General features: G+C 36.7%; 1 pseudogene across 1 annotated transcript in view; it reads left to right on the top strand.

Moving 5' to 3' along the window:
• Positions 1-7,691, top strand: part of LOC143270449 (vomeronasal type-2 receptor 116-like) — a 48,135-nt pseudogene extending 40,444 nt beyond the window's left edge. Inside the window, exon 7 of the transcript XR_013047584.1 lies at positions 4,194-7,691. The product of XR_013047584.1 is annotated as a vomeronasal type-2 receptor 116-like (transcript). The remainder of the gene's footprint in view (positions 1-4,193) is intronic.
• Positions 7,692-23,334: the final 15,643 nt, after the last annotated feature.

The following is a 23,334-nucleotide window of genomic DNA, read 5'->3' as shown; positions in this document are numbered from 1 at the left end:
TAATGTAGTTTCCTAATTAGTTTTAAATTAATTAAATTAATTAATCAATTAAATTAATTAATTGAGAAACCCTATCTCAAAAAAACAAAAATAAATTTCCCTTGGACTAAATAAAAATGAAAACATAAAACAACAAAACTTCTGGGACACAATGATAGGTGATTACAAGGGAAATTTACAGCTCTAAGTGCCTACATTAAAAATATCAGATGGAACACAAGTGGATGGCTTAATGTAGTTTTTCTAATTAGTTTTAAATTAAAATCTACTTTGCCAGATGTCATGGTGGCATGCATACTTGCTTCCTGAATGTATGAAACTGGAGTATTTTGTCTGTCATTTTATTTTAAAGTGGTGTTTATCTTTAAAGTCAAGATATGTTTCTTGAAGAGAAGAGGCAAATAGATTTTGTTTTATGATCCATTCAGCTAGTCCACATTTTTAAATGCAGAATTGAGGCCATTGATATTTAAGATATTGTAGAAACGTGTCATTTGTGGTCACTCTGCTGTTGAAATTTGTTGTTTTCTGTGGTCGCAGTGGTGTTTCATGTTGTAATAATTATGTCTTCCTATTTCTTTCCATCATCTCTCTGCTATGGTCATTGCATTCTTCAGTCTCAAATATTATTTCCTATATTTTCTTTAGTTCTGGTTTGATGGATATGATTTGTAGGCCATTTAGGTCTTGGAAAGTTTTTATTTTTCCTTCATTAAGGCAGATAATTTGATGGGTACATTTCTCTAGGCTGGCCAACATAGTCTTTCAGGACTTGACATGCTTTGCTCTAGGCTTTTCTGGCTCCCATGAATTCCATTTAGAAATCAACTTCTATTCTCTTGGATTTTCATTTATATTTGCCCTGTGTTTTGTTTTCTCTTGTAGCTATTAACACACCTTCTTATTATGTTTTTTGTTATAATTAAAATTTATTGTAAAATATTTTTCTTTGTTAGTGTTTTAGTAATAATATGCTGTAGGGATTTTCTTTTCTGGTCTTGTCTATTGGTGTACTGTGTGCTTCTTCTATATATTTGGATGTATCTTGCCATTTAGTCCTCTTGATTAGGCCTTCTTCTCTTTGTTCTATAGCTTTCAACTGTGTTGTTAAGTTTCTGGTTTGAAAATTCTCTAGTTTCTTTATGCAGGCACTTGGTGCTATGAATCTCTTAGTACTGCTTTCTTTGTGTCCCATCAGTTTACCTATGTTGTGTGTTCATTTTCATTGAATTATAGGAAGGCTTTAATTTCTTTCTTTATTTCTTCCTTGACCCAGTGGTCATCTTTAGTGAACTGTTCAGTTTCCCCAAGTTTGTAGGCTTTATCTTGTTTAATCCATGGTGGTCTGATAGGATACAGAGGATTATTTCAATATTTTTATTGCTACGGAGATTTGCCTTGTGCCCAAGTATATGGTCAATTTTGGAGAAGGTTTTATGAGGTGCTGAGAAGAAGATAAATTCTTTTGTGTTTGGGTGAAATGTTTTGTAGATACCTGATAGGATCATTTGAGTCATAATGTCTGTTAATTCCATTATTTCTTTGTTTAGTTTCTATCTGCATGGCCTATACAATGGTGAGAGTGTGGTGTTGAGGTTTCGCACTATTAATGCGTGGGGTTCGATGTGTGATGTAAGCTTTAGAAATGTTTCTTTCACAAATGCCACAAATGTGCATTTGAGGCATAGATATTCAAAATCTAGATGTCATCCTGGTGGATTATTCCAATCATGAACTTTCTTCTCCATCTCTTTTGACTAACCTATGCTGTTACATATTAAGTTAGTTCCATCAGCTTGCTTCTTAGGTCTATTTGATTGGAAAATATTTTTTTCAATCATTAACTCGGAGGGAATATCTACCTTTAATGTTGAGGTATGTTCCTTGTATACAACAGAAAGATCGATTCTAATTTATATCCATTCTGATGGGTGGATACAAAACACAGCCAATGTGTTTTTATTGGGGAATGTAGTCCATTGATGTTGAGAGATATTAATAACCAGTGATTGTAATTGTTATTATGTTGTTGGTACTGGTGATAGTAGTGTGTGTGTGTGTTTGTGTGTGTGTTTGTGTGTTTGTGTGTGTGTTTGTGTGTGTATGTGTGTGTGTGTTTCCTTTCTTTTGATTTTGTTGATGAAAGATTAACTATTGCTAGTGTATTTGTGGGTGTTATTTAACTTACTTGGGTTAGAATTTTCCTTTGAGTACCATCTATAGGACTGGATTTGTGGGTAGGTATTGTTTAAATTTGACTTTTGGTTTTTAAATCTATGGTGATTGATAGTTTCACTGGGTATATTAGTCTGGGCTGTCATCTGTTGTCTCTTAACATCTACAAGACATCTGTTTATGCCCTTCTGTGGTTGGGAATCTCTGTTGAGAAGTCATGTGTGATTGTTATAGGCCAGCCTTTATATTTTACTTGGCCTTTTTTCCATTGCAGCTTTTAGTAGCCCTTTTTTTGTTCTGTACGTGTAGTGTTTTGATTATTATGTGACATGAGGACTTTCTTTTCTGATCCAATCTATTTGTTGTTGTGTGTTTTTTCTAAGATTCCTGTACCTTTAGAGGCATGTCCTACTTTAAGTAATGGAAAGTTTCTTCTATGATTTTGTTAAATGTATTTTCTAGGTTTTTATGTTGAGATTCTTCTCCTTTTACTTTTCTGATTATTGCTAGATTTGGTCGTTTCACAGTGTCCCAGATTTCCTTGATGTTTTGTGTTAAGAGTGGTTTAGATTGAGTGTTTTCTTTGCCCAATGAAACTACTTCTTTTGCATTCAACATCTTGTATCTCTTGTATTCTATTGGTGCTGCTTGTATCTGTAGTTCACATTTGCTCAGATTGTTCTTTTTCTTGAAATTATTAAGTTTGTGGTTTTGCTATTGCTTCTATTTCAATTTTCATGCCATCGATACTTTTCTCCACCTGCTTGTTTTATTCTTGGCTTTCTTGATATTCTTTAAGGGATTTGTTAATTTCATCTTATTTTTCAATTACCTTTTCATCAATTTATTTAAAGAAGTTTTTCATTTCTTCCTTAAGGACTTCAATAATATTCAATAAAGTTCTTTTGAGGTCATTTTCTTTTGCTTTGGCAAAAAAATATCTTTGTTGAGATATTCAGGTCTTGATATCATGGGATGGATGGCTTTTGTGGGGTCATATTGCTTTAGCTGTTGTTTTTTATTTTTTCACTTGCATTTAGGCATCTGGGTTTGGAATGATTAGTTCTAGTCCCTGAATTCAAAGTTTCTCTTCATTCATTGGTTGTTTTCTTTATCGGTTTCTTTATGCTCTTTAGTTTCCTAGTCTTTGTTGCCTGGATTTCTGGCAGCTGGTCTGACCTCTGGTCTAGCTGGGAATCCATGTGCAAGTTGGAAGTTGCCCTTCTGGCTGTCAGCTTGGCCTTTGGTATAACAGGGGATCACTGTTCTGACTGGTTTGGCCTGCATCTGTGATGGAGAATATCTTTCTGTATGCTGTGAATGTGTTACTCTGAGTGTTTGATAAATAAAATACTGATTGGCCCGTAGCAGGGCAGGATATATAGACAGGATAAACTGACAAGAAGAATTCTGGGAAGAGAAAGGTTAAGTCAGCAGAGGCCAGCATGCAGTCCAGGGATCAGCATGTAACGGCACACAGGTAAAGCCACGGAACATGTGGCAACATGTAGATTAACAAGAATGGGCTGAGTCTAAGTATAAGAGCTAGTCAATGGTAGGCCTGAGTTAATGGCCATACAGTTATAATTAATATAAGCCTGTATGTTTACTTGGGGCACACAAGTGGGAGAGATTTGTCTCTACCACTAGCAGGCTGGGACACACACACAAAATTTCTGACTACACACCTGAGCAGTTGAAGTCTGATAAATCTGTTGTGGCTTAAATTTAGAATTCTTAAAAGGATTACTTGACAGTTTTACTTCAATTGAACAAGTAGATTACAATTTTATTTTCATTGCCTTAGACAAACAAGAATAAACTTGTCAGCCCATGGCATATCATGAGGTATTCATGGCAGATATTAGGAAGGGGATGTCTAAAGAGTTAGTGTCCTTCTTGACATGATAGTAAGGCAGAATGAACAAGGCTACACACAAGCTCAGTGCTCTTCATGGCTGAAGTACAAAATGTAAATAATTGTAGAAGCTTAAATGTTGATTCATTTCCTCCCGTAGATCAGCAGGAGTGTATTCCTTGCCCACTTCAAGAGTATTCAAATCCTGAAAGAAACAACTGCCTTCCCAAGTCAGTGACATTCCTGTCCTTTGAGGATTCTCTGGGCAGGGCTCTGGCCTGCACAGCTCTGTGCTTCTCTGTCAGCACAGCTGTAGTTTTGGGGATCTTTCTCAAACACCAAGACTCACCCATTGTTAAGGCCAATAACCGGATGCTCAGCTTCATCCTGCTCATCTCCCTACTCCTCTGCTTTCTATGTTCCTTTCTCTTCATTGGCCACCCAAGCACAGCCTCCTGCATATTGCAGCAAATTACATTTGCACTTGTGTTCACTCTGGCTCTGTCCACTGTTTTGGTCAAAACTATAACTGTAATTCTGGCCTTTAGAGCCCTGAAACCAGGAAGGACAATGAGAAGGCTGTTTGTCTCAGGCATCCATAACTCTGTCATCCCCATCTGTGTCCTGATCCAGCTTATTCTTCTTGGAGTCTGGCTGGGAACCTCGCCTCCCTATATTGAGGCAGATGCACACTCTGAACAGAGTCACATCATCATTTTGTGCAACAAGGGCTCACTTACTGCGTTCTACTGTGTGCTGGGATACTTGGGGATCCTGGCCCTAGGGAGCTTCACTCTGGCTTTCCTGGCCAGGAACCTGCCTGACACATTCAATGAAGCCAAGTTCCTGACATTCAGCATGCTGGTGTTCTGCAGTGTCTGGGTCACCTTCCTCCCTGTCTACCACAGCACCAAGGACAAGGCCATGGTGGCTGTGGAGGTCTCCTCCATCTTGGCCTCCAGTGCAGGGCTGCTAGGATGCATCTTTTTCCCAAAGTGCTACATTATTCTTGTTAAACCTGATGAGAACTCTTTGAAATATTTTAAGAACAAAACACAATCTAGAAAAAATTGACTGGTTAATGAATTGAGTCTTTCTCATAAAATCTTTTAATTTAGTATAGTAATAATTGAACTTACTTAACTTTTCAGTAAGATTTTCTGAAATATATATTCAAACAAAATTCAAGAGCCCCTCACTGTGTCTCACATATAGACCATCTATTTCCACATAGAAGCTACTGCTGAAAATTCACTTTATTTAGCTATTCTTGTTACTTCTAAATTTGTGGGCAATAGACTTATTCAAAATTCAATTCCAGCCAAGAGAACAGCCCCCTGTTACACCAGTGAAAACCAGAGCCATAAGCCCACACTACACCAATTGGGAACAGGTAAAGCCCCATCTCTGGACTTGGCAGACCAGGTCCCTAGATCCTAGGCCCTGGAGGGAACACCCTGTGCCCTTCACCCAAGCAATTGGAGCCCCAGGGACTAGCCATCTGCCCCTTCCCCCACATCCTTCCCAAGAAAACATCCCCCTGTGACACCAGTGAAAAACAGAGACATAAGCCCACCCTGCACCAATTGAGAACAGAAAACAGGTCCCACCCTGTACACATTGTGAATAGCTGCTCCTTGAGACAGAGCCCACTGGTGCCCATTGATCTAAGTTCTGCTCCCTGAGACACAGAATGCATCAGCACAGATTGGACCAAGAGCCTGGATTAGATCAAGACCTCCCATTAGACCAAAAATATCAATTGAACCAAAAGAGTCTCTCTCAGAAAAGGACAGCACTTGCATGGAATGCAGGAAGGGATGGATAGACACCAGCGCAAAAATACAGTCAACAGCATAAAGACCAATATGGCACCATCAGAACCTAGTGGTGCTACATCAGCAAGATCTGAACATCCCAAAGCAGATGAAGCAGAAGTAATAGGCCTTTAAAATGACTTTAAGAAGATAATAGAATCCTTTAAAGATGAAATGAATACTACCCTTAAAGAATTTGAAGAAAAGACAAACAAATAATTGGAAGAAATCAGCAAATCCCTTAAAGAAAGCCAAGAAAATCAATTAAACAGATGAATGAAAATGTCCAAGATTTGAAAACTGAAATAGAGACAATAAAGAATACACAAACTGAGGGAAGGCTGGAAATGGAATATCTGAGTAAACAAACAGGAACTATAGATGCAACCATCGCTAACAGAACGCAAGAGATGGAAGAGAGAATCTCTGGCATTGAAGATACAATAGAGAAAATAGATTCATCAGTCAAAGAAAACACTAAAGTCAAAAAAGTCTTAACAAAACACTTCCAGGAAATCTTGGACACCATGAAAAGATCAAACCTAAGAATAACAGGGATAGAAGGAGAAGAACACTAACTCAAAGGCAGAGAAAATATATTCAACAATGTCATTGAAGAAAACTTTCCCAACTTAAAAAGGAAATGCCTATGAAGGTACAAGAAGCTTACAGAACACCAAATAGACTGGATCTTAAAAAATAATCCCTTGCCGCATAATAATCAAACCACTAAACATATATAATAAAGAAAAAATATTAAGAGCTGCAAAGGAAAAAGGTCAAATAACATATAAAGTCAGGCCCATCAGAATAACACCTGACTTCTCAATGGAGACTCTGAAAGCCAGTATGTCCTGGCCAGACCTTAGTCAGACACTAAGAGACCATGTATACCAACCCAGACTATTATATCCAGCAAAACTCAATGACTATAGGTGGAGCAAACAAAATATTCCATGATAAAACCAGATTTAAACAATACCTATCCACATATTCAGCCCTACAGAAAGCACTAGAAGGTAAAATCCAACCTAAGGAAGTTAGATGCAACCATGAAAATACAGCCATTAGATAATCACACACCAAAAAAATACCAAAAAAAGAGAAACACACAACAATTACCAACAAAAAATAACAGGAATTAACAATTACTGTTATACATATACATTAATATCAGTGGTCTCAATTCACCAATAAAAAGACACAGGCTGACAGAATGGATACAAAAACAGGATCCATTCTTCTGCTGCATACAAGAAACATACCTAAACTTTAAAGACAGACACTACCACAGAGTAAAAGGCTGGGAAAAGACTTTCCAATAAAATGGACTTAAGAAGCAAGTTGGTGTAGCTATGGTAATATCCAGGAAAATAGACTTCAAACTAAAATCAATCAAAAGAGATCAGGAGGACATTACATACTTATCGAAGGGAAAATCAACCAAGATGAAGTCTTAGTTCTGAACATTTATGCCCCAAATACAAGAACACCCACATATGTAAAAAAATCATTACTAAAGGTTAAATCACACATCAAGCCCCACACATTAATAGTGGGAGATTTCAACACCCCAACTTACCACTGGGTGAATCTGCCAGATTGAAACTTAACAGAGAAATAAGGGACCTAACAGAAGTTATGACTCAAATGGACTTAAAAGATATATACAGAACATTTCACTGAAACACAAAAGAATATACCTTCTTCTCAGCACCCCATGGAACCTTCTCTGTAATCAACCACATGATTGATCACAAAGTAAATCTGAATGGATTTTAAAAAATTGGAATAGCCTCCTATATCCTATTGGACCACCACGGCTCAAAGTTAGATTTCAACAACAAAATTTACAGAAAGCTCATGCAAACTGGACAGTGCCCAAGTGAATCACCAATGAGTCAAGGAAGAAATAAAGAAAGAAATTAAGATTTCCTAGAATTCAATGAAAATGAAAGTACTTCATACCCAAACTTATGGAACACTATGAAAGCAGGGCTAAGAGGAAAATTCATAGCTCTAAATGCCCACATAAAGAAGATGGAGAAATCTAACACTCATGACTTAACAGCACATCTGAAAGCTCTAGAACAAAAAGAAGCAAACTTCACCCAGAAGGCATTGATTCCAGGAAATAATCAAATTGAGGGCTAAAATCAATGACATAGAAACAAAGAGAAAGATACAAACAATAAATAAAACAAAGAGTTGGTTCTTTGAAAAAATCAAGAAGATAGATAAGCCCTTATCCAAATTAACCAAAAGGGAGAAAGAGAGCATCCAAATCAACAAAATCAGAAATGAAAAGGGAAACATAACAACAGACAATGAGAAAATCCAGAGAATCACCAGGTCATACTTCAAACATCTGTACTCCACAAAAATTGGAAAATCTGAAAGAATTGGAAATAGGTACCATATACCAAGTTAAACCAAGACCAGATAAACATTTTAAATGGGCCAATAACCCCTAAGGAAATGGAAACAGTCATTAAAAGTCTCCAACCAATCACAGTCCAGGACCAGATAGTTTCAGCACAGAATTCTACCAGAATTTCAAAGAAGGGCTAATTCCAATATTCTTCAAATTGTTCTATACAGTAGAAACAGAAGGAACATTACCAAACACTTTTTATGAGGCTACAGTTGTCCTGAAACCCAAACTACACAAAAATGAAACAAAGAAAAAGAATTACAGACCAATCTCCCTCATGACATTGATGCAAAATACTGAATATAATATTGGCAAACCAAATCCAAGAACACATCAAAACAATTATTCACCATGACCAAGTAGGCTTCACCCCAGGGATGCAAGGATGATTCAACATACAAAAATTTGTCCATGTAATACACCACATAAACAAACTGAAAGAAAAAAAAACCATATGATCATCTCAGATGCCCAAAAAAGCCTTTGACAAAATGTAACACCCCTTCATGATAAAGGTCTTGGAGAGATCAGGAATAAAAGGAACATACCTAAACATAATAAAGGCATTTTACAATAAGCTGACCTCCAAGATCAAATTAAATGGAGAGAAACTCAAAGTGACTGCACTAAAATCAGGAACAAGACAAAACTGTTCACTCTCCCCATATTTATTCAATATAGTACTTGAAGTTCTAGCTAGAGCAATAAGACAACAAAAGGAGATCAAACGGATAGAGATTGGAAAGGAAGAAGTCAAATTTTCACTATTTGCAGATGATATGATAGTGTACATAAGCGACCCCAAAAATTTCACCAGGGAATTCCTACAGCTGATAAACATTATCAGTAATGTGGCAGAATACAAGATTAACTCAAATATATCTGAAAGAATACTAAGCAGCCATACTATGAACTATCTATCTAAAAATAACTATAATACATGTTACTTTGGGTATAAATATACAAATGCAGTTTAAATGGAAAACCTACAACCATCACTTTAAGAAAATAGGCTAATGTTAAACAAAAATATCATTATACTCTCATATAAATATAGTTTCTCCTTCACCAAAGAAAAAATTTCTTTGCAACAATTTGTGGGAGAAAACCATAATTAATCAAATGGGAGAATTCTGGAGCCTAGTCATGTCTGACACATCTACAAAACAATTCCCACATGTAAGTCTCAAAGAACATGCAGAACAGGGGGCTAAAAGACTGTAAAAGGCAGAGGATCAGAGTTTTTTTTGCTGAGATTGTGTATCCCAGTATCAGGAGCTAAACTCTTATGTCTTACCAATGTGATGCATAAACATAAACTGAACAAGGAAAATGCTAATAGACATTACAAAGTAGTTCAGGAAGAGACTTTAAGGCCCAAACCACACACACACAAAAAATCTACATTGAATGAATAAAGGCTGAAAGTGGGAAAAATAGTCTTCCCTTGGAAAAAGCACACATATCAGTTATCCAATACCAAATGGTCAGCACTGAAAACATACATACAAATAACATAAAGACTGAACAAGTTATATAGAGAGTATGTACACATACATATATGCCTGTAATAACAATAAAGAAGAGGCCATAGATTTGAAAAAGTCAGGAAAGCTTTTTGTGAAAGTTTAGATGAAGAAATGTAAGGCAGAAAATGATGTATCTATATTATAACTTTAAAAAAAGAAAAGGTATTCAGTTGTTTAATAAATGAAATTTGCAGAAAATTGGATAAAACTAGAAGAAAATATTGAATGAACTAACCTAGATCCATTATATAAACCTTGAACATTCTCTCTCTTCTGAGGTTTCTAGCTCCTAATCTAAGCACATATGTGCCTCTGTATGAAGGCGTTTGCCTTATTTTAGTGTATCTAGTTTTGTCCTGTTGAAATTTTTGACTCTTATAGGCACAATATTTTCTGAAGAAGAAATGAAGGGAGTAGATATGAGGGAGAGGATAGGTTGGGATGAGCTGGGAGCAGTGGAGAGAGGGGAAACTGTGGTCTGAATATATTGTATGAGAGAGGACTTCATTTTCAATGAAAAACAAAGATAATACAGAGCAAAAATAATATATATATATATATATATAGCAAATGGAGAGAACAATACATTGCTCTTTCTCGTATTCATTTTAAAGAAAGCAAGAATCTATATTTTTATATTCAGTGATATATAAGATTCCAAAGGAGCAAAGATACTATGCATCTCATACAAGTGTGAACCACACAAAATATCAGCATGACAAAATAACACGAAAGCTGCAATAGAGGCATGTAGATCATGCTGATAGCCAACAATTGTCTACTTAGACTTAAGATCTGATCAACAAGAGGTAAATCATAACTGGTAATGTTAACCTAAATACTACCCATGGCTAACGAACCTATGGATGTTTGAAGGGCACCTACAAGCCTCATTTTACTAAATCAGCATAACCCCTAACTATACTCTAAATCTTTGTTCTTTTCACCAAAGAAATGTAAAGCAATCAACCCTTATGAAGGAAACAGACAGAGACCACTACAGAAAACCACAACCAACAGAAAGGAAGAGTTTTGTATCCCTGTCTCAAGGTTACATCTACAATATAACTCCTGAACCTAAAACTCAGGGACCATTGCAGGGGAGGGGATGGGAACATTCTAAGAACCAGAAGAACAGGTAGTTTGTGTTTGGTCGTGTCTCCAGCAATGAGCCACACCATTGGATGACATAGCAGTTTAAGAAGCTCAATAAAGACACATCCAGAAAGGAAAAGATCTCTAAACAGGTTACAATGTGTTTAAAAAAACCTGTGTAGGGTTCAAAAGAAAAGAAAATGAGTATAGACAGTCAAAGGAAAAATAATTCATAAATAATAAAATAAGTCTTTAATGAAAATAAAATAATATAAAACCATTAGGCGTGTATAGAGAGAAAATATACAAAGATTCTGGATCCTATGTAGTGTTTTGTTGACTTTAAATTTTTTGATTGCTGAGGCATGAACAATAGCTGCTGAGAACATTGGATTATGGAAACTGCAAAACTGAACCAATTTATATATTTTATAAATGTGTTCACTTCAAAATGGAAGTAAATATATGTTGCATTGGGGAAGAGGTTATGCTTTTGTTTCCACAAAAAACAAAAATCTGTGGATTCATTGAAGATTAATAGAGATTACATTTCATCAGGGGACACTGTTTGAAAATCCTAGTTACAGACATCAGGAAATATAACTAAAAAACCCAACACACTGATGATATTTTACCTGCTTAAATATAAAACAAAAAATCATTTTTGCCTGCTTTGTACAAACTGCACATTCTATACTTTTGTTAATGTAGATATATATGGTACCTTTGAAAGTTTGTGTGTTTTGAGAACAAGGGGATCTTGAAATGAAAATGCGTGGTCCAGGTGATACAGCCTTTCATAATACCTCTCTTGAGGTTTCCTCAGAATTCTGCAACCAGAACAGCTTCAAGGCAGCTGGCTGTGCTTGTCCAAACTCACAGACTATTCTAATTAGGACTTGAGCATTATCCTAATTTTCTTGGGGTCTTCCAATGAGGCCATCACCCCCAGACACCAGGATGCAGTATACAGAATATGATGCCAACTTTCCCAAGAGGTAGGTGGGTGTTTTTTGGCCATTCAATGGGTTATGGATGTTTTTCATCATTTGGGGGGTTAGTTACATATTGCTGCCTAACTTGGCCAGGGAAAAAACTAAACAAAGGAGATTAGATTCAGGAATCTCTTTCTGAAGGGAAAGAGGGTATATAGTATAGAAATCATGGGATAAAAGGATGGATTGTTGAGTCTACTTTTGAAAATGTCTAGTCTCAAATATTTCACAGTTATGAATTTTTGTATATCAATACAAATTTAAGGTTGTTTTTGTTATAGTGTATCTATACTTTATGTTTCTACTATATTGTGTAAGATATTTTTGTTTATTGATACGAATTAACATTATTTTTGTTATACTGTATATATGTTTCTCTTCTTGAACTGTACATATGCAGCTCATTTGTGATAGTAATGTAAAGTTTTCATCCTTGAAAGATATTTAGCATAATAAAGTAATATGGGTTAATAATACTCTATAAAAATCAAATTTATAAAATGATGGTATGTATGTTTCAAGTTGATACAGAAATATATTTTAGGTAGATATTTGATCTTCAAACACTTCAATGACATACAGAATATGGCATTTGAAATCTTTTAATAACATAAGGATTTTTTTGACAGTGAGACATGTCTGTGCCTGTCAGCATCAATTTACTGCACAAAAGGATGATGGATATTGAAGAACCTCCATATGTAGTTTGCTTTCTTTGTGGCAAAGCTAGCCGTTTGGATAAGAAACTGCCCTTTCCTCAACTGCTGACAGTGAGTGCACTGTCCAAACTAGATAAGCTGTATACAAAGGAAAGTGTCTGCCAAACTTTGTCAAGACAAAGAAGGAGAATCCTCCAAAATTCCTGCTTTACAGAAAAGTCTGTGACATGTGCTAGTCCTGTAGGCCAAAGATGAATTACCCAACTTTACAGAGGAGACTTGGGTGACTGACTAGGCAGCCAGCTGTTTCTGTCATTTCTCTTAGTTTTGGAAGTTGATATCTCTACATTTCCTATTTAATCAATTAATAATCTATCCTTTTTGAGTCTATGATATAGATAGTTATAGTTTTACAATTTCCTTTGTTACTAAATTCAGAAAAGAAACTTACATAAGAGGCATAAAGTTTATAAGGTTGAGAAACACAAAAGCTTAAACTGTTTTTCCAAAAAGATATTTTAAGGTCTAAAAAGATATTCTTAGGATGGTAACACAAGTTATGACAAAAATGGTTTAGGTATAAAACTGGACTAAGATAGGACAGATAATTGAGTATTTTCTCTAAATTTGACAAATACAAATGGACAGGAAATTGTGAATGTTATTCTTACCAGATATTGTTCTTATTGTATATAATCTTACTGTGTTAGAGTTAAAACCTTTTTTTTATTTAGAAAAAATGGGAGGGGATATTGTGGAATATTCCTTTACACTGTGTGAAGATGTGTCACTGTGGTTTGATAAAAAGCTAAATGGCCAATAGCTAGCAAGAGTTAGATTAGGGATTTCTGTACAGAGTGAGTGCCGGGAATAAGAAAGGCAGGGTCACCAGCCAGATGGAGAGAAAGCTGGATGGACATTACAGAGTAAATATAATTGAGCCACATAAAATAAATTAGATTAAAAGACATGGGTTAATTTAAGTTATAGGAGCTGTGGGGAGGACAAGTCTAAGTAGTAGGCTGCTCTTTAATAACTAATAATAAGTCTCTGTGTCATTTTCTGAGACACTCTTCCCCATGAATGAATACATCAATTGATTATGAAATGATCATTTACCAATGATCAGCCCTGAAAATGTAATTTCAAGTAAAAATATACATACTGAGCAAATTGTAATTTTGTGTGTTTGTGTGTGTCACTCTGTGTGTATAAGCACATATATATGTAACAAAAATTAATGACCATACAGGCCATGAATGAATTTGAATAAAATCAGCAGTAGGTATATTAGAAGATTCGGGGGGGGATGAAAAAGGAGGAAATGATGTAATTATATCATAATCTCAAAAAGTAAATAATAAAAATATTATGAATACCATTTCTTTGTTTATATTTGCAGCCAACAAGTGTAAATGGAAATTATATTGGAAAAAATATAATCAACTGGTTACTGTCTTAATGAGCATGCTACTGCAGTTAATAGACACCATGGCAACACTTATAAAGGAAAAAAATTAATTAGCCTTGGCTTATAATCTCAGAGGTTTAGTTCATTTACAGAATGACGGGTAGTGTGGTAGCATGGAGGCAAGCATGGCATTGAAGAAGTTACTGGGGTTCCACATTGAGACCCACAGATAGCAGAATGAGAGAGAGAAACAGAGAGCCTCTGGGCCTGGGTTGGTCTTCTGAAATGACAGAGCCTATACCCAATAACATTTTTCCTCCAACAAGGCGACCCCTGTTCCACAAAGGCCACACGTCCTAATTCCTGTCAAACAGGGCCACTCACTAATGACCATGCATTTAATATATGAGCCTGTAGAGGATATGGCTGTTCAAACTACCACAGTTTCTTTGTTGTACTTTGTTGGCCTGTATTTCCTATTTAAAACAAGATTAAATGGCTCTAAGTGACTGAAGTTAAATAGGAATAAATTTTAATCAATTAAAAAAAACTTTCACACATAGAACCAAAAAAAATCAAGAATTAGTACCCATCTTTTGATAATAACTCAATGTTAAGGGACTCAATTCCAGAAAAAAACTGAAAAAAAAATCAACATTCAATTAGAAAAAAAAAGATCCTATTGCAGGGGCCTGTACTACTTCTCTGACTCCTATCATTGGAGATTCTTCAGTTAAAGGAAATGTTACCTGAAAAACATATATGGGAAAATCCAGGAAATGTAAGACAGTGTGAAAAAAATCTATGCTTAATAGAAATAAAGGAAGAAGTCTAGAGTCAGGCTAAGGTCAAAAAATATTTTCAACAAAATAATAGAAGAAAATGTCCTCATCCTAAAGACAGAGGGCCTTAAAGTTACAAGAAGCATGCAGAACACCAAATAAGACTGGACCATAAAAGAAATTACCATCAACACATAATAATCAAACAGTAAGTGTACAGAAAAATGAAGGATTATTGAAAGCTGTAAGGGGAAAAGACTAATAATATACAAATTCAGGCCCATTAGAATATCACCTGTCCTCTAAAGGGAAACTCTAAAACCCAGAAGGGCCTAAATAGATGCAATGCAAACATTAAGAGACACAGACTACTATACCCAGGAGTACTTTCAATCAGAAAAAAGGGAGAAATACAAAAACTCTGTGATAAAATCCAATGTAAGCAATATTTGTCTATACCTCCAATTCTACAGAAGGCAATAGAAGGAAAACTTCAGTCTGCAGAGGTTAACCACACCTAAGGTGAAAAGGAATAAATATCACCAGAGAGACATAAACTTGTAGAAAAATCCACACTACTATAACAAAATAACAGGAATCAATATCCATTGTTCTTGGAAAACTCTCAACAGAATAGTTTCAATTCCCCAATAAAAGGACACAGATTAACAGAATGGATTAGAAAACAAGATCCATTCTTCTTCTTTATCTATTAAAAATGCTTTACCATCAAGGATAGATATCACTACTGGATAAAAGGACAGAATGAGACATTACAAGAAAGTAGAGCATGAAAAATAGTTTAGAGGGTGTGATGTTTTGAAAGAAAATGGCCACCAAAGGGATTGGACTATTAGAAGCCAAGGCCTAGTTGGAGTAGGTGTGGCCTTATTGGAGGAAGTGTGTCACTGTGGAGGCAGGCTTTGAAGACTCACATATTCTCAAGATAATATCTAGTTCTTGTTGCCTGTGAGTCAATATGTGAAGACTCTCAGCTCTTACTCTAGCACCAGGTCTGCCTCCATGCTCCCTTGCCTCCCACCATTATGATAATGAATTAAACCTCAGAATTGTGAGACACCACAATTAAATGTTTTCGTTTACAATACTTGCTGTGGTCATGGTGTCTCTTCACGGAAATAGAAACTATAACTAAGACAGAAGTCGGTACCAGGGATTTAGGTAATGCTATGGTAGACCTGACCATGATTTTGTTTGATGAAATATGGACCTTGGGACAGTGGATTAGAAAAGCAGTTGAAAACTTTAAATCCTGCTTAATGGGCCATACTAATATGAGCATGGAACATGGTGATGCTTAGTATGATTTGCTAACCTCTGGGGCCTTGCTCAAGACGTTACAGAATAGAAGAATGTTAATATATGGCCAAGAGATTATTCTTTTGATAGTTTGGCAATGAATGTGCTTGATTTTTGCCCTTGTCAGAGGAGTCTGCCTGAGGCTAAAGTGAAGAGATATAAAATAATTTGGATTAATTCCTCTGGCAGAAAAAAATCTAAAAACAGCCTAGTATAGACTCTGTCCTGTGGTTATTAGTGGTAACTCTAATAAAGATTCATAATAAAAAAGTGCAAACTGTGCAAAGAGATAAACAGATTTAGAAATGGTATAAATGGAGTGGTGACCTCAGGGCAAGATCCCACCCAGCTAAGTTTCCAACTTGTGAAAAGCAATTAAAGAAAAGCTTAGATCCAGGTGTGATGGTACATTCCTTTAATCCTAGCACCTGGAAGGCAGAGGCTAGCAAAACTCTCAGTTTGAGGCCAGCCTGGTCAAAGAATAAGTTTCAGAACACCCAAATTTAGGTGTAGAGGTACTCATTGAAAACACAAAATTGGTGTAGATGTATTTAAATGATGGGGTGCATGTTCCAGTCCCAGGAAGCAGCAGAACTTGGCAGCTCCATCCATATGGTTCTGTAGTTAAGGACAGAAGAAAGGAGCAGTGGAAATTGCCCATGTGAAAAGGAAAGTCACTGAGTCCAGACATGTGTCAGTGCTGTCCCTGACTGGAGGCCTAGAGAGGCCATTGTGTGAAGCTTTGAAGTTGTAGCCTGGATTGCGTTGGAGGCTCTATGATGTTGGGGATGCCAGAGCCTTGCAATACCTGCCTAGGGGAGCTGATAACAGGGAGTGCAAATGGCCCAAGAGAAAGAATTGTGTTGCAGTCAACAAAGTTGAACATGGTTGGTGATCTGAAGAGCTTTCTGACATCAGAAATGGAGATGCAGAGTTTGGAGTTTGCTCAGCCGGTTTTTGATCTTGCTTTGGTCCAATATTTCCTCATTGTGCTCCCTTCTCTACATTTTGGAATGGTAATGTATATCCTGTGCCATCATTTCATGATGGAAGTATATTATCTGACTTTGTATTTTTATTTTTACAGGTGATTAGAGTTAAGATATTAAATGAATCTCAGAAGAGACTTTGAAGTTCAGACTTTTTAATGAGTTTGGTAGTGTTACTGACTATGGGGACTTTGGAAGTTGGACTGAAAGTATTTTGCATTAATATGTTAAAATTTTTGAGGCCAGTGAGTAGAATGTGATGGTTTAAAAGAAAATGGCTCCCCAAGGGAAGGGTGTTGGAGCCCATTTTCAGGTTTCCTAGGGACTTTACCATGCAGGTCTGTATAGAGAGGATTGGACCACGAGCCTGACTGCAGGTGTTTGAGATGGTCTGCATTTGGCTGTGCTGGGGAGAGGTCTTGTGCTCCACCCCTTGGCATTCCCTTAAATACCATAGGGCAGAGATAGTCAAGGCCCTATGGATTAGGATTGAGGCCCTATGAGGCTATCCTGCATTTTTTTTCTGTTTCTCTCCTCTCTATCCTTCTAACTAATATTTTCTGCTGCTCCTACTCAAGAGTACTCTGGGAGAAATGTGGGGGTGAGGGATGGACCAACACAGATGTAACCATTGAACAGGGATTAAGACAAACAGAAATATCCAAAGTGCTAGGTGAAAGCAAGAGTTAGGCCCTTCCAGGTAAAGAGGGTCTGACCTGGTTTTGTAGTGAAAAAAGTTAAATAGGGCAGGGGTGTTATCCTCAAGAGAAAAAGAAAAAGTGGCCTGGAAAGATGTTTGAGTATAAGGCTCCAGCATAGAATCTTCTCTGTCAAGATTTCTCTCTCTCTCTCTCTCTACTCTCTCTCTCTCTCTCTCTCTCTCTCTCTCTCTCTCTCTCTCTCTCTCTCTCTCTCTTAATTTCTATGTATCAAATATAAGGAAGGTAGAGTGTAGCAATACAGTGCAGGAAGAAACAAAGAGTAAGGAAGTGTAGAAAAATTTAGAAAAATAGCATAAGAAAAACTTATAATATATTAAGCTACAAGACAGAGAAACCAAGTCTTTAATTTTCTAATTTTAGGGCTATGAACACAAACTGGGAAGAAAAAAAGTTCTTCTTTGAGCTTAACAGGCAGAAAAAAAGCTCTTCCTTAAGCTTGTTGGGCAGAAAAGAGATTCCTATTGGTAGCTGTTGTTCTCTAGTGGCAGAAGAAAGTAATTCTCCCCAAGGTAAAAAACGTGGTTGAAATAAACCAAAGTTTAGAAGTCTTGGCAAAAATTGGCCTCTCTCAAGCTAAAAACTTTCTAGGAAAAATCTTGGTTGTGTTTCTCTCAAGCTAAAAGCTTTCTTTAAAAAACTTAGTGTCTGTCTAAAAAACTGAAAAGCTTTCAGAATGTTCTCTGTTTCTCTTTCTATGAGGAAAAAAAGTAAGAATCACCTGGAGATATTAGTGCAGGAATTCACCTGTGGTTCACTGTAAGAAAAAAACAACAAACTTCTTAGAACAGGGCAAATCCTCTCTGCTAAGTTCTGACTCTTCTAGCCAGTAAAGGGTGATCAAAAATCCCTCCGCAATTAGAACCTAACCAAAGATGCTCGAGAAAGTGCAGGGCAGCTTGAGGAAGTTCCTGGCTTGGAGAAAGCAATAAAGCTGAGCCCTGTCTGCAGCAGCAGTAGAGGCAGCATCAGAAACTCCATCTGGGGGGAAGATCTGAGCCAGGACAGAATGAAGAACTATCCAGGAGTAAAACTCTTTTCTATCAGAGAAAGGACCTTTCTCACAAAAGCTTTGTTTCAAGCACTTTTGGTTTCTCTCACTGACTCCCACTGAGGTGAGGGAATGAAGCCCTCAGGGGTTGTTGCCTCTATGAATAAGCCACTGTCTGAAAGTGCACAGACAGATGAACACAAACCACTGGGGAACTAATCCAGGAGAAAGGTCTGTTTAGGGAAGTACACTTGTCCTAATGTGAGCTTAGGGATTACAAAAACCTCCCTTGATGAAAAGCAGAAGCTTGATTTATGAACACAAACTACACAGACCCTGAAAACAGAAACAGAGTAAAGCTCCTACCTCCAGAGGCAGCTAACAGAGGAACAGAACTGCAGCCTGAGGCATCTGAAGCTCTGCTTCTGGGAGGAAGGAACCAGCAGGACTAGATAAAGATCTTTCAGGGAAAGTCTCTCTGAAGGAGCTGTAGGAAAGCTCTGCTTTAATTGCTTTTGTTCCTTTTCACTGACTAGCTGAGGCAAATGAACAAGCCCAGAGAGAATTTTGGTATTAGGGATGCTCCCCTCTGTGCACATTAATGGGGCATGTGTGAATCTGATCTGGGGCCAGTATCAGATGAAAGAAAATCACCTAGCTAGGGCAGCTCAGGGAGAACAGAAATCTCTCCATCTCCCATGCTGAAAAAGTGGAAAACAAAACAAAACAAAGAACTTGACTCAAACCTCCCAGGCTAGAAGCATGAAAACAAGCCTGATAAAAGGGAACCAGAAGTTGACTTCCAGAGCCAAAAAGAATTGTGGGAAATGGAGTCTGAAAGGTAGCTCACAACAGTAGGCTGATGCTGTGGAATGTTCTGTATGTCCTGTGGGAGCCTGTTCTCGGGTTCCTCGTGGCTTTACCCAGCAGGTCTGCCTAGAGGATGATTAGGACCATGGGCCTGAGTGCAGGTGTTGGAGATGGTCTGCACTTGGCTGTGCTGGGGGATGGTCTGTATGGCAAATGTGTTGCTCTGATTGGTCAATAAATAAAAACTGATTGGCTATGGCTAGGCAGGAAGTATAGGCGGGACTAACAGAAAGGAGAAATAAAAGAATAGGAAGGCAGAAGTCACTGCCAGTCACCCACCAGGACAAGAAGCATGTGAAAATGCCAGTAAGCTATGAGCCATGTGACAAGGTATAGATTTGTAGAAATGGATTAATGTAAGCTATAAGAACAGTTAGTAAAAAGCCTGCCATGGCCATAAAGATTGAAGCAATATAAGTCTCTATGTTGACTTGGTTGGGTCTGAGCGGCTGTGGGACTGGCAGGAGACAAAGATTTGTCCTGACTGTGGGCAAGGCCGGAAAACTCTAGCTACAGGCTGATATAAGAGAAATGCATTCTGGGAAAGGTGGTTTTTGGACTAAAGATGGCAATCCTGCCCAGAATCACTATTTCAATTCAAAATGAAGTTTCTTTCACAAGCATTGCTTGCTAGAAGCTTGCTAGAAAGCTTAGGTTTACTTTCCAAAAAGTTGAAAACAAATAAACAGCTTGCCTCACACGAGATAATTTTAATGGAAAAAAAAAAAAGCTTATGAGTTTGAGTTGTATTTAAGATTCCAGAGAAACACGTACAGCATTTAAAGAAGCTCATAGTAAACTTAAAATGCACCTTTTAAAAAAATAAAAAGGAGGAAAATTGTCTTAAGAGTTTGTTGAATGTCAGTTCCTATGAAAATCTAAAAGGACTGTGAGCTTGGAGCTGCTCTGCCTTTGACCAGTAGCAGATCTGACATACAGGCTCCTTTTAGAAAATGCCTTATATTGCCTAATAGCTGCACAAGAAATTTTTGCTAAGAGCTTTACAGCAGTTCAATATGGTAATTTTACCCTCATCCCAAAGCCAAGCTTTCTGTAAAGCAAACCAAAAGTTCTATTGTAACAGGAACATTTGTCTGAATTATGGAACAGGGAGCTGTTTTGAATTTGTGTAAAGGGACAGCCTCTAGTTAGAAACTGTTTGCTCCTGAGGGCATTCTCTCTCAGTTCAGGAACAGCTAAGAGAGCCTGGTGAGAAAGATGACTAGGAAAAATAACTTTACACCAAGGATTACAGCCTTAACAATGACACTACGTTGTTCAAAGAGCTAAGTCACTTAGATGTATGATATGCCCCTTAGAAGGTTTTTCTTCTCATTCTTTCTGTGAGTTTGAAAAACTACTCTCTGTCTTGTTGGAAAATAATGTAAATGTTAAGAAATCTTTTAGGTTTTTTCCAAGTTAGGTATTTGCTTATAGTAGCACTATAGAAAGTTTCCTTACTAGTTCTTATGAGTATAAGTTTGTAAAATAGATCTATAAAATTCCTTTAAGACATGTAGTGATAATATAAATATGAATGGTAGTCCTATAGAATTTCTTTAAGAACATAAACTTGTATGAATATAAGAAGTACATTTGCTAAGATAGTCCTGTAGAGTTTCCTTAAGAATAAAAGCTTGTAAGAATATAAATAAGTATATGTTGAATGTGAGTTTGTGAAAAAGTGCTAATGTTGAATGTGAGTCTATGCTTAATGTGTGTGGTGAAGGAACCTGGGACACAGAAAACAGCATCCATAACAGACTGTTGGCTGTCAATCTGAGTGGTTTCAGAAACTTCAGAAGCTGCTAAGAATGGCAGATGCCAAAGCAAGCACAATAGCCATGGCCAGGCATCCACAGCTGAGACCTGCAGAACATCAATGCAGTATGGAAAAACCTAGCAGTAAAAACATTGCAGTTTCTATTTGATAGCTAAAAGAAAGTCTCTTTAGAGAGGACTTTCTAACTCCAGCTCTCACGGAACTAATAGCTTTCACCCTGTAGGAAAAACTGCCATAAAATGCTGCTGTAACAAAAGTGTCTCTGGCCTGAGAATGAAAGTAGCAGATATGCTTGTTTGAACTAAAATTGTTAACTGCAAATTGTTTTTGACAGTAAAATGTTTCTTCATATTTGTAAGTGGAATTCTAGTACCAGAATTTATTTGAACTTTTTGAATTACAAAAAAATGAAATAAAACTACAAAAAGGTTTTGGTTATGGGTTTCTTCATATTTGGAAGGCTGGTACCATAATTTATTATTTGAATTTTTAGACTTAAGAAATGAGTTGGACAGTAATGATTTCATTACAATGGGACAGTTTGAATTTACTTATGCATATAGACTGTATCCATGGTGGTGACTTAGAAAGAGTTTTATCGAATTATTTGTGTTAAAAATGAAACTGCGCCGGGCGTTGGTGGCGCACGCCTTTAATCCCAGCACTCGGGAGGCAGAGGCAGGCGGATCTCTGTGAGTTCGAGGCCAGCCTGGGCTACCAAGTGAGCTCCAGGAAAGGCGCAAAGCTACACAAAGAAACCCTGTCTCGAAAAACCAAAAAAAAAAAAAAAAAAAAAAAAAAAAAAAAAAAAAAAAAATGAAACTGCTAAAATGGAGAAAATTATTATTATTATTATTATTATTATTATTATTAATTTTACCTAGGCTCAAGATTCAGTTTTGTGTATGCACATATGCTTTACTAACTGTGGTGATTCATGAATTGTTTTGTGTTAAAATGGAACTGTTTAGGCAAAAATGAAACTGGTTAAAAATGGAGAAGTTTGGGTTTTTTCTTGTTTCTAAAAAATTATAAAGAAAAGGGGAGTGTTAATATTCCTTAGTCTATTAAATTTAAAAATATTTTAGTGTTACCTGAGTGAATTAATGTTATGATTTGTATAGTTCTATTAAGAAATTGTTTTTGTATGTAGGTTTATAAGAAAGTATTGATGAGTTTCGTGAGAATACTGCCTTTGAATGTATATTTGTAGGAATTATAATGGTGTATAGTAATGTTCATGTTAGAATTATTATATTAACCTATTGATATAATGCACCATGGTTTGTTGAAGTTAAGGAAGTATTTAAGTTTGACGCGAATACATCAGAAGTTTATCCTATGTTTTTTTAGCAAGAAATTCAAATGGTTCTATTAAGAGTTTGTTTTAAGATGTAAGATTGAGGGAATTGTAACTATGTACAGTAATATTTATGTTAGAATTATGTTAACCTGTTAATGTCAATGATTACACTATGGGAGTTTTTCAGTCTGATACAGTTGCATCAGGAGTTTTTTTTTTTTTTTTTTTTTTTATTTAAAGGGCTTGATGCAGCGTAGACTGCTGTAGTCATCTTAGACCCATTTCAAAAAAGAAATGCCATCTTTATCATCCGCTACTCCCATACTTGGAGGTATGACAACTATGGAGATTCCTGTGAGCTCTCAATGATTTTTTTTATATATTAAGAAAGGAGGCACCTGTTGGAGCCCATTTTTAGGTTTCCTAGTGACTTTACCCAGTAGGTCTGCATAAAGAGGATAATTAGACCATAGGCTTGAGTGCAAGTATCTGAGTGGTATGCACTTAGCTGTGCTGGTGGGAGGCCTTTTGTTCCACCCTTGGCCTTCAATACCCTTTAAATACCCTAGTGCAGAAATAATCATGTCCTGATGGACTGGGATCC

This window comes from Peromyscus maniculatus, chromosome 23 (assembly GCF_049852395.1).
Source record: "Peromyscus maniculatus bairdii isolate BWxNUB_F1_BW_parent chromosome 23, HU_Pman_BW_mat_3.1, whole genome shotgun sequence".
NCBI lineage: Eukaryota > Metazoa > Chordata > Mammalia > Rodentia > Cricetidae > Peromyscus > Peromyscus maniculatus.
This window is presented reverse-complemented; position numbering and strand designations above follow the sequence as displayed.